At 46.4% G+C, this 5439-nt stretch overlaps 1 long non-coding RNA gene across 1 annotated transcript; it reads left to right on the top strand.

The window, feature by feature from the left end:
* Positions 1-2635: 2635 nt before the first annotated feature.
* Positions 2636-5131, top strand: LOC141020794 (uncharacterized). Its single transcript, XR_012180862.1, has 2 exons — positions 2636-3165; positions 4744-5131. It is a non-coding gene; the product is annotated as an uncharacterized lncRNA (long non-coding RNA).
* Positions 5132-5439: the final 308 nt, after the last annotated feature.

Below are 5439 nucleotides of genomic sequence, written 5' to 3'. Positions count from 1 at the left end.
GTCATAGTGACTAGAGAACTCTGTCAATCACTAGTTTATCTCAAAGATTAACTCCCACTTGATTCAAGCGATTGTAGTACTCAGACAATCTGAGCACATGTTCACTGGTTGAGCTATTCTCCTCCATCTTGTAGGCAAAGTACTTATCAGAGGTCTGTAACAGCCCCAAAATTGGGTTATCAATTTTTGTGCTGTTATTCTCTCCTGGCACTCATTTTCAAAATTTTCTCCTGAGTTTGCTGGATGACCCTGAGAAAATTTTGTCATTTCCATCCTTTCAAAACCTTGCTCATGTCTTTTTTAGTGGACAAGACCTCATTTGCATCAGCTCAAATCCTTTCAAACCCTAATTCCAAATTTTTGGAATTTGGATATGTCCTTTGTGCTTACAAAGGAGCCATCATTTTCCTTGATCTGTTGATCCTCCCAATTGATCCCAGAGATCATCCTATCTTTCTTAACCTTGGATATGCAAAAATATTGCTAAGTCCAATGCAATATTTTTGAATTATGATTTATTCCTTTTCTTGCCTTTCTGAGGAATAAAATCCAAAGGCATATCTAGCCATCTCCGAAATTCATGAGAATTGGTGGAGTTGATGCTTATGCCTAATCCAATCTCTGGCAAGTATATTGGCCATAATTAAATAAGGAAAATTGCCTTTTCCTATTTAATGTCAATATTGCATTTCTACCAATTTCCAAAGGAACTACTATTTCTACAGCAGAGAAAATTCCCACATAAATTCTGGAGCTTGTCCTTGCTATATAATCACTAGTTCCATCCTAATATCATGTTCCTCAGTTCAAAATTTGGCACATGATCCAATGCAAGTTTCTGCCTTCTCTGAAATTTTGCAAAGGAAGTGCTTTATTGCTACGTCCAATTTAGCTGCAATTCGGCAGGGTGTTTAACATTGTTAAATAACCCATGGATACCAAAGATGAGCTCAATCCATTCACCCTAGCTCCCTGTGCAATTTTTCAAAGTTTCTGACCAGAATACAACTTTGTGAAGGAAGTACCTTCATAGGGTATCAAAATGGGATGAAACTTTGCCACCCTCTCCTATATCTCAAATCATTATCCTCCACACAAATTCAGTTCATTTCATTGAACTATGTGAGCACAGGAGCAATTCTTGTTTTCTGTCCAAATTTTCAGTTTGTGAAGCAAGTGTATTTTATCTTGCTCCATTATGGATGATAATTTTTGCAGGCCTTCTCCTACTCATATAACCTATCTCCACAAGATTGTGGCTCATTTCACTTGACTAATTGCCCTGAGGATTTTTCTGAAGTTTTTGGACAGAAATGATAGCTGTGAAGGAAGTACCATTTTGGTGAGTCCATTTGGTATGAACTTTTTACAGCATCATGGTATGTTCAAATCATCAGGCTTTGCCAAATTATAGCCCAATCCATCACCCCTAGTGAGTGTTTCATCATGATTAAGTTTCTGGGTCAGTTTTGGTGGTTGAACAGCAACTATGGTAAATAGTTGTCCATTTTACCTAAAAACTCCCAGGACCGTAGTCCTTTCTACCCTAAGCCTCCCAGACAACCATTTTACCTTTTAACCTCTCTGGTTTAATCTCTAGGATGTTGCCAAGTTTGCAACAGCAAACTTGTGGAGCTTGTTTCACTCATCTCCATTTGTCTCTGCCCGATCTTTCACCATGGTAACACTCCACGCTGGAAGGACTACGCGGTAGACATGAACTTACATCAGTAAAAACCCCAGAGCGCGCCATGCCAGTGGTGACTACGAGGGCAGCAAGCCAAAATGGTGGTCTAGCCACTGTTGTCGTCGGCAACGCTGCTCCGACCGTCTCTGGCCTCGCCATTAATGCCCAACAGTTCCCCCTCGCCGTCCTCTTCCCCCTGGACCTCTGTCCCCCCTTCGTTTTCTTCTCCGGCGAGCCGTGCCAACGACCGAGCAGTGCGCGCCCGTGAGCTCGTCGTCTTCCTCGCCTCTGTCCTCTTCCTCCGTTCGTCCGCAAGCTTTGCTTGTCTCCGTGACTCTCTGGCGCTCGTCCACTTCCCCCTTGTCGCCTTCCCGTGCGCCCCCGTGACTGCTGCGGCCGGCAGAGCCTCGGCCGGACGCGCTCGGCGGAGACCCGCGCAGGTGCCTTTGCCCCGGCTATAAATAGCCCACCCTCGAGCCTCTGGAGATCATCAGGAGCCTCTCCCCACCCCTCTACGCCTCCCCAACCCCTCCTCTCGTCCCCGGAGTCGCTCCTCGACCTTCACCGTCGCCATAGCCGCCGCCTTGGGTCTCTCCCGATTCCGGCGATGCGGTGTTTCCCTCTCCGTTCTCTCACCACCACCGCATCCCCCATGCTCCAGTGAGCCTCCCCATAGCCTTGGCCTTCCATTTCCCTCACCAGAGCCCCGTGTCCACCCGAGCCCGTACCCCCTCTCCGCCACAGGCCCTGCTGCTCCTTCTCCCGCGGTCCTCACCAGCAACAGAGACCACCCCGAGATGCGCCGCTCCGTCCTGCACATTTCGGTAGGTCGCACGGCCCGAGAGCTGGCCGGAGTCGCCGTCGAGCGCCGTCGGGGCGAACGCCTCCCTCGGCCATGCTCGCTCCTGCTCGGGAGGAAGAAGAGGGCGTTGACCTGGCCAGGTGGGCGCCGCGCCTTTTCCCCTGACCCCACATAGCAGTGACCCAGGCGCCCGGCCCCGCTGCTGCCGTGTTGACCCGGTCCTACCAACGTGGATAAGTGGCGGCGCCTCGGGCTGTTTTCCGTTTACGGAACACGAAGGCATATTTCCTGGAGTGCGCTTTCCCTTAGCCGAAATCGTATTCCTCCCCTTCTTCGGGCCAGAATACGCTTTCCTTTCTGGAAAGCGTATTTCTGAGAAAGACGCGATCTATTTTTCTGCTAGGGCCCCGTTTGTAATGATTTTCTTTACAGATTGGTCCCTGGTAGTTAAACAATCATATCTTTTTACCCGTAGCTCCAAATCAGGTGATTCCAAAGCCCACGTCTTTGTTTCGTCGAGCCTGTTCCATTGGTATCATTTTCATAATGTTTTCACATAGTGAAAATGACCATTTTGCCCTTGCCCGTAAACAGCCCCCTCCGAGAGAGAACTGTTTCTGGCAAATCTTTCCGCGATCGTTTCCCACTTCTTCCCGGGGTATTTGTCGACCCCCAGGCAAGCCAACCTCTTATCATGAGCCCCAAACTTGCATGTTGACTTTAATTGCACCTTGTGTGTGTGTAGTTGAAGTTGTTTCATATCGTTTTCGTCTGCAGTTATTTCTTTATGCCTGTCTTGCATGCTTGTGTTTTCAAGATATCGTCTGCCATGCTAATTAGAATGTTGTTATTGATAATGCCATGTCACTACTCTACATTATTTGCATGTCATCTTTATAACATGTTATGATGATTGAAATGCTCCGTGATATGCTAGTACTTGGTATTGTCATGTTTTTTATGCTATAGTTGTGTACTTGAGAAGTTTGATATTTTGTCCATCCATTCGTACGCTGCATGCTCAATGTTGCACTCATGTTTAATATGCTCATGATGCTGGAGAAGGAATTAAAATGACTTAATAATAACAAACCTCCTCCGTCATCGATGGGATCGAGTCATAGTGCCACCAAATCGAACTTTTTCAGTGCAGCCACATTTGCCTTTGTGGGAAGGCCTTAATGCGAGCTATTGTCGTGACCTCTCGCCGGTGCCTCCCACTAGGGAAGGTTATGGGCATGCTTACCCTGATCAAGTAAGCGGACATAACCTTGTGTGCTCGTTTTTGAGATTTTTGGTACCAGTCCCCGAGTGGGAGTGTCCCCGAGTGGGAGTTGACCACGACGGTGGTCGGGGTGTCTTTGGTAGACACGGGGCCACCCAGGACCAGCCCGTTGGGTATTGGGTCGGAGTGGCCGGGAGAGCGTCATGGCAGTAGGTTGGTTTCGTCGGAATGCCGTTGGTCCACCCGAATGGGATGACGAGGCCATGGGTTCTGTGGTGTGGGTACAGTGTGCTACCTCCGTAGAGTGTATAAAGTCTATCGATAGCAACAGTTCGTAGTAGGTCCCACTATCAGGTCTTGGTCGAAATGGAGGACAAACCGAAATAATTAAGTTGGTAAATAAAGATGTGATAACAAGAATATGGTGACTTGAACTATGAGATAGTCGTGAGAAGTCACGGCGATGTTTTGATATGATCACTAGACGAGGTCTCAATAAGTGTTGGAGACCAAGTGTTGGTCATGGTTGTGATCGCCGGAAAGATCACCGTTCGGTTGCGAGGCAACCCGTTGGTAAGAGAGTCCGAGGGACTCGGTGTACGAGTTTGGTTGCATTGCATGAGTAATATCTTGCATTTAAAAACCTAAGGCAGAACAGAAGATGATTGTATATAGTTAACATGCTATGTCTGCATTGGATATAATCGGTAGTTTATTTTCAGCATAGTTTCATGATGTCGTGCCATGCATTGATTTATATGTTAAATTATGCCATGTTTGAGATGATATGATAGGTTTTGCTATTACCATGTTATAATCTTGTTTTATTATGCCTTGTTATTGCCATGTTAGTAGATGCTATGATTTTGTTCATGCTTAGTTGATTTTTATCATGCCATGTTTAGTAATGGATATGAGATAGGTTGTTGCATATGCTCGGTTCTTGCTTTGTCTGCAGCTTGTTTAGATGCTATGTATTTGGTTGTCTTGCAAGTACATTCAATGTACTGACCTGGCGTGTCATGCCAGTTTTGTAGGTCGTACCCGTATTGCTCGCTTGATCCGTCGTGCTAGGCCGTAATCTTGCCAGTCCTGTGAGTTGTGGAGCCCAGCCAGAGTTGTTATGCTGCCAAACCAAGACTTCCGCCGCCATTTTTATCAGACTTCCGCTGTCATTTAATACCCTTAGGGCTATGCCAGATAATTGTATTCATCAATGATGTAATCTCATATACATGTATTTGATGAATATTTTTGTACCTGAAATGCTGTATTATGGACCTGTCGTGCGTCAGGTGTTATCCTGGGCTGACGTGCGAAGCCCCCTGCTCCATGCGGATCGGGCTGCCACAAGGTCTCATACCTTTCGACTCGGGCATGAGTCTGAAATACCAATTTCAGCTCTTGGAACATCTTATATGCTGCGTGACGTTCAAAACATTTTTGAAGTCCCGGTTCTAAGCCGTAAAGCATGGCGCACTAAACTATCAAGTAGTCATCATACCGAGCTTGCCAAACGTTCATAACGTCTGTTATCTGCTCTTGTAATTGATCTGTCACCTAGCGGTGCATCAAGGACATAATTCTTCTGTGCAGCAATGAGGATAATCCTCAGATCACGGACCTAGTCCGCATCATTGCTACTATCATCTTTCAACATAGTGTTTCTCTAGGAACATATCAAAAATAAACGGGGAGCTACATCGCGAGCTATTGATCTACAAC

Source organism: Aegilops tauschii, chromosome 1 (genome assembly GCF_002575655.3).
Source record: "Aegilops tauschii subsp. strangulata cultivar AL8/78 chromosome 1, Aet v6.0, whole genome shotgun sequence".
Taxonomy (NCBI): Eukaryota; Viridiplantae; Streptophyta; class Magnoliopsida; order Poales; family Poaceae; genus Aegilops; species Aegilops tauschii.
This window is presented reverse-complemented; position numbering and strand designations above follow the sequence as displayed.